The sequence below is a fragment of the Oncorhynchus keta genome, chromosome 2, assembly GCF_023373465.1.
Source record: "Oncorhynchus keta strain PuntledgeMale-10-30-2019 chromosome 2, Oket_V2, whole genome shotgun sequence".
Lineage (NCBI taxonomy): Eukaryota > Metazoa > Chordata > Actinopteri > Salmoniformes > Salmonidae > Oncorhynchus > Oncorhynchus keta.
This window is the reverse complement of record NC_068422.1, coordinates 42,684,796-42,691,616: the sequence shown is the minus strand read 5'-3', so window position 1 is coordinate 42,691,616 and position 6,821 is coordinate 42,684,796. Positions and strand designations below refer to the sequence as shown.

The window sequence follows — 6,821 nt, the reverse complement described above, 5'->3', positions numbered from 1 at the left end:
AAATGACTCACAGAAGTCAGTTTGGCTGTCTTTTTACATGAGACCTACCAAAATATGTTGTGTTCAATTTAAATGTAAATGAGCTGACAATGCTGTCATCTTCAAAATGGCACTTTCTTTGGATTCAAACACATTTAATTCATTTTCTATTATTTATTTTTCACACTATATCCTAATACCTTCCATATTGGAAAAAATAATGAATTAGTTGGATCTCATAGTATCCCATTAAGATGTCTACCACCTCACACATACTCCTTGTATTGGGAAAAACTGTTCGTCAGACTAAAGTGGTGTGCAGAGCACTATGACAAAACCATAGAAGGTAGGCTATGCCTGATTTAATCATCAAGCTCTTGATTAGTGAATCAGGTGAGCTAGTTCAAGGCTACAACAAAATGGTGAAACATCTGGGGATACATGAGGAGGGGTTTGAGAGGCACTACAAAAGGTAGTGCCTAAATATAAGGGAAGCTCATCATTTGACATGAAAATACATTTCACGGGAAAACAGTACAATATTTCCAGGAGGTTGTAATTGACAACAATGCATTTGTAATCATGTGTTCTAAATTCTTTACTCTGTGTTTAGGCCGTCCTTTAGACTTGCATGTCCCCTGCGTGAACAATAGAGGATTATACAGTGACACAGCATTCAAGGTTCTCTGATATTTTAGTTCATTCTGGAAGATTCATTTTATGATGTTCCAGTAAAGCCCATTTATCACAGTAAGAAAAGAGATGTCTTCATTTTTCTCTTGCATTGTTTTCACCAGAGAAAGAAGAGAACAAAGACCCCTTTACAAGGCTGGTCTGACCCATATTGGAGCGCTTTTATAATGTTGTTCTCTCCATGGTTGTTGTAAGCAACATCTTTTTCTCTCCCCCTTTTTTTAAATTGAAGAAGGGCTTTGATTCATCTGCTAGACCTTCTCTTATCCTTCTCTCCCTCTTTCTGTCTTCCTATGTGGTTATCCAAACCTGTAAGACCACAACAAACAGATTCAAATGATAAGCCAATTAATTAATCAGACAAACACACGTGAGCGCTCATACACACATGCGCAAGTACACACACAGGCAAGTACACACACAGGCAAGTACACACGCACACACACACACACACACACACACACACACACACACACACACACACACACACACACACACACACACACACACACACACACACACACACACACACACACACACACACACACACGTGTAAATCTACAAAGAACTCGCACATTGTATAACATGCTGCTACAAGGTTAAATGTTTGCAACTTATATAGATTGATATTTCTTTGGTAAGGCTCAAATTGGACTGGACTGTTAGGAGGAGGAGAAGGAGGAGGAGAAGGAGAAGGAGAAGGTATTGTACAGAACTGCCAAGTGGACACAGAAGGCTTCTGTCCAAAAACATGTGTGGGTAATGATTAGACATAGAAGTTTGGCAAGCATTACACAACAATAACTGTGCACTGGATTACAGGACCAATTTTACCGCAGAAAGTGTTAGTAAATTAGGACCAATATTTGGTTTAAGGGAAGAATTCTGAGCATACAAAAGTTAGAATTGGAAGAAAACAAAGGGCAATGCTCATTAGGCTGATCTACCTTGGAGGCCATGGCTTCCACACTCTGTCTGCATGTCCTCTCTATGTCCAGGTTCTCTTGAATGCTGTTGACCTCTTCAATGACCATGTGGGACACTGTTGGAGAGCGACAGAAACAACACTGTTAATCATCTCCAAACCAGCATAAACATCGCGCATTGCAGTTTTCCTTTATCTGCGATTAATTGACACAAGGAATGGTGCTGCAATGGCTAGCAGCCGTTTTAAGGGTTCCTGACCAATTCTGCTATTTTGTGTTGTTTTTTTAGCTGATCTTAACTGATTTAGTACATAATGTTACCGCCATCGTTTCCTATGGCCGAAAATAGCTTCTGGACATCAGATCAGCAATCACTAACCTCGATTTGAATGAGGATTTCTACTTCAACGAGTCGGAATCATCAAAAAAATGTGGCTTAAACGAAGCCGTTGTGCGGGAACCCTGACGAAACTACAGTATGTCCGCTCGTACATAAACTGCTGCAACCCTCCAGTCTATTGGCGGACGTACAATCACTGCAAAACAAACAGTACGAGCGCCGTTCGAGACTATCCTATCAAGAGAGTTTTCATCTATATTTTTTGTTTATTTACACCCACAAACAGATGTTGGCACTAAGACCGCACTCAACGAGCTGGCCAAATGCAAACAAGGAAATGTTCATCAAGAGGTGACGCTCCTAGTGGTCGGTGATTTTAATACAGGGAAACGGAAATCCGTTGTACCTAATTTCTACCAGCATGCAACTCGAGGCGAAAAAACTCCAGATCATGTTTACTCCACACACAGAAACACATACAAAGCTATCCCACGCCCTCCATTTGGCAAATCTGACCATAACTCTATCCTCCTGATTCCTGATTACAAACAAAAACTCCAACAGGAAGTACCAGTGGCGTGCTCAATGTGGAAGTGGTCCAATGAAGCAGATGCTAAGCTACGGGACTGTTTCCATAGCACAGACTGGAATATTTTCTGGGATTCATCCGATGACATTACGTTTCCCACATCAGTCCCCGGCTTCATTAATAAGTGCATCAACGACATCATCCCCACAGTGACTATCAAATCAAAATCAAATCAAATGTATTTATATAGCCCTTCTTACGTCAGCTGATATCTCAAAGTGCTGTACAGAAACCCAGCCTAAAACCCCAAACAGCAAGCAATGCAGGTGTAGAAACACGGTAGCTAGGAAAAACTCCCTACAAAGGCCAAAACCTAGGAAGAAACCTAGAGAGGAACCAGGCTATGAGGGGTGGCCAGTCCTCTTCTGGCTGTGCAGGGTGGAGATTATAACAGAACATGGCCAAGATGTTCAAATGTTTATAAATGACAAGCATGGTCAAATAATAATAATCACAGTAGTTGTCGAGGGTGCAACAGGTCAGCACCTCCGGTGTAAATGTCAGGTGGCTTTTCATAGCCGATCATTAAGAGTATCTCTACCTCTCCTGCTGTCTCTAGAGAGTTGAAAACACCAGGTCTGGGACAGGTAGCACGTCCAGTGAACACGTCAGGGTTCCATAGCCGCAGGCATTACAGTTGAAACTGGAGCAGCAGCACGGCCAAGTGGACTGGGGACAGCAAGGAGTCACCATGCCAGGTAGTCCTGAGGCATGGTCCTGGGGCTCAGGTCCTCCGAGAGAGAGAAAGAAAGAGAGAAAGAGAGAATTAGAGAGAGCATACTTAAATTCACACAGGACACCGGATAAGACAGGAGAAATACTCCAGATATAACAAACTGACCTTAGCCCCCCGACACAAACTACTGCAGCATAAATACTGGAGGCTGAGACAGGAAGGGTCAGGAGACACTGTGTGCCCATCAGATGATACCCCCGGACAGGGCCAAACAGGAAGGATATAACCCCACCCACTTTGCCAAAGCACAGCCCCCATACCACGAGAGGATATCTTATACCACCAACTTACCATCCTGAGACAAGACTGAGTATAGCCCACAAAGATCTCCGCCACGGCACAACCCAAGGGGAGCACCAACCCAGACAGGAAGATCACGTCAGTGTCTCAACCCACTCAAGTGACGCACCCCTCCTAGGGACGGCATGAAAGAGCACCAGTAAGCCAGTGTTTCAGTCCCTGTAATAGGGTTAGAGGCAGAGAATCCCAGTGGAGAGAGGGGAACCGGCCAGGCAGAGACAGCAAGGGCGGTTCGTTGCTCCAGTCTTTCTGTTCACCTTCACACTCCTGGGCCAGACTACACTCAATCATAGGACCTACTGAAGAGATGACTCTTCAGTAAAGACTTAAAGGTTGAGACCAAGTCTGCGTCTCTCACATGGGTAGGCAGACCATTCCATAAAAATTGAGCTCTATAAGAGAAAGCCCTGTCTCCAGCTGTTTGCTTAGAAATGTTAGGGACAATTAGGGGGGCTGCGTCTTGTGACCGTATCGTACGTGTAGGTATGTACGGCAAGACCAAATCGGAAGGATAGGTAGGAGCAAGCCCATATAATGCTTTGTAGGTTAGCAGTAAAACCTTGAAATCAGCCCTTGCCTTAACAGGAAGCCAGTGTAGGGAGGTTAGCACTGGAGTAATTTGATCCGTTTTTTTGGTTCTAGCAGCCGTATTTAGCACTAACTTAAGTTTATTTAGTGCTTTATCCGGGTAGCGGAAAGTAGAGCATTGCAGTAGTCTAGCATAGAAGTAACAAAAGCATGGATATATTTTTCTGCATAATTTTTGGACATAATGTTTCTGATTTTTGCAATGTTACCTAGATGGAAAAAAGCTGTCTTTGAAACGGTCTTGATATGTTCGTCAAAAGAGAGATCAGGGTCCACAGTTTTATTTGAGACTATACGTACGTACAGTACACAATATACAGTGCCTTGCGAAAGTATTCGGCCCCCTTTGTAGCGCCACCTTTTGCTGCGATTACAGCTGTAAGTCGCTTGGGGTATGTCTCTATCAGTTTTGCACATCGAGAGACTGAATTCTTTTCCCATTCCTCCTTGCAAAACAGCTCGAGCTCAGTGAGGTTGGATGGAGAGCATTTGTGAACAGCAGTTTTCAGTTCTTTCCACAGATTCTCGATTGGATTCAGGTCTGGACTTTGACTTGGCCATTCTAACACCTGGATATGTTTATTTTTGAACAATTCCATTGTAGATTTTGCTTTATGTTTTGGATCATTGTCTTGTTGGAAGACAAATCTCCGTCCCAGTCTCAGGTCTTTTGCAGACTCCATCAGGTTTTCTTCCAGAATGGTCCTGTATTTGGCTCCATCCATCTTCCCATCAATTTTAACCATCTTCCCTGTCCCTGCTGAAGAAAAGCAGGCCCAAACCATGATGCTGCCACCACCATGTTTGACAGTGGGGATGGTGTTTTCAGGGTGATGAGCTGTGTTGCTTTTACGCCAAACATAAGGTTTTGCATTGTTGCCAAAAGGTTCAATTTTGGTTTCATCTGACCAGAGCACCTTCTTCCACATGTTTGGTGTGTCTCCCAGGTGGCTTGTGGCAAACTTTAAATGACACTTTTTATGGATATCTTTAAGAAATGGCTTTCATCTTGCCACTCTTCCATAAAGGCCAGATTTGTGCAATATACGACTGATTGTTGTCCTATGGACAGAGTCTCCCACCTCAGCTGTAGATCTCTGCAGTTCATCCAGAGTGATCATGGGCCTCTTGGCTGCATCTCTGATCAGTCTTCTCCTTGTATGAGCTGAAAGTTTAGAGGGACGGCCAGGTCTTGGTAGATTTGCAGTGGTCTGATACTCCTTCCATTTCAATATTATCGCTTGCACAGTGCTCCTTGGGATGTTTAAAGCTTGGGAAATCTTTTTGTATCCAAATCCGGCTTTAAACTTCTTAACAACAGTATCTCGGACCTGCCTGGTGTGTTCCTTGTTCTTCATGATGCTCTCTGCGCTTTTAACGGACCTCTGAGACTATCACAGTGCAGGTGCATTTATACGGAGACTTGATTACACACAGGTGGATTGTATTTATCATCATTAGTCATTAGGTCAACATTGGATCATTCAGAGATCCTCACTAAACTTTGCTGCACTGAAAGTAAAGGGGCTGAATAATTTTGCACGCCCAATTTTTCCGTTTTTGATTTGTTAAAAAAGTTTGAAATATCCAATAAATGTCGTTCCACTTCATGATTGTGTCCCACCTGTTGTTGATTCTTCACAAAAAAAATACAGTTTTACATCTTTATGTTTGAAGCCTGAAATGTGGCAAAAGGTCGCAAAGTTCAAGGGAGCCGAATACTTTCGCAAGGCACTGTATACAAAGGTATGTGGACACCCTTTCAAATTAGTGGATTTGGCTATTTCAGCTACACCTGTTGCTGACAGTTGTATAAAATAGAGCACACCGCCATGCAATCTCCATCGACAAACATTGGCAGTAGAATGGCCTTACTAAGGAGCTCAGTGACTTTCAATGTGCCACCGTCGCAGGATGCCACCTTTCCAGCAAGTCAGTTTGTCAAATTTCTGCCCTGCTTGAGCTGTCCTGTTCAACTGTAAGTGCTGTTATTGTGACGTGGAAATGTATAGGAGCAACAACGGCTCAGCTGCGAAGTGATAGGCCACACAAGCTCACAACAGGTGTCCTGTTGAGCTGAGTGCTGAAGCGTGTAGCGCGTAAAAATAGTCTGTCCTCGTTTGCAACACATACTACCAATTCCAAATTGCCTCTGTAAGCAACGTCAGCACAAGAACTGCTCGTTGGGAGCTTCATGAAATGGGTTTCCATGGCTGAACAGACGCACTCAAGCCTAAGATCACCATATGTAATGCCAAGCGTCGATTGGAGTGGTGCAAAGCTAGCCGCCATTGGACTCTGGAGCAAGTGGAAACACGTTCTCTGGAGTGATGAATCACACTTCACCATCGGGCAGTACAAGGAGAATGCCCCAAATGAATAGGGCCAACTGTATAGCTTGGTGGAGAAGGAATAATGGTTTGTTTTTCATGGTTCTGGCTAGGCCCCTTAGTTCCAGTGAATGGAAAGTTTAATGCTACAGCATACAATGGCATTCTCAATGATTCTGTGCTTCTAACTTTGTGGGGAAGGCCCTTTCCTGTTTTAGCATGACAATGCCCCCGTGCACAAATCGAGGTCCATACAAAAATGGTTTGTCAAGATCGGCTTGGAAGAACTTGACTGGCCTGCACAGAACCTTGACCTCAACCCCATGAAACACATTTGGGA

General features: G+C 43.6%; 1 long non-coding RNA gene across 1 annotated transcript; it reads right to left on the bottom strand.

The window, feature by feature from the left end:
- Positions 1-382: 382 nt before the first annotated feature.
- On the bottom strand, positions 383-6,433 carry LOC127911047 (uncharacterized). The gene is made up of 3 exons (XR_008077479.1): positions 3,069-6,433; positions 1,620-1,714; positions 383-981 (listed from the first exon to the last, which is right to left on the bottom strand). It is a non-coding gene; the product is annotated as an uncharacterized LOC127911047 (long non-coding RNA).
- Positions 6,434-6,821: the final 388 nt, after the last annotated feature.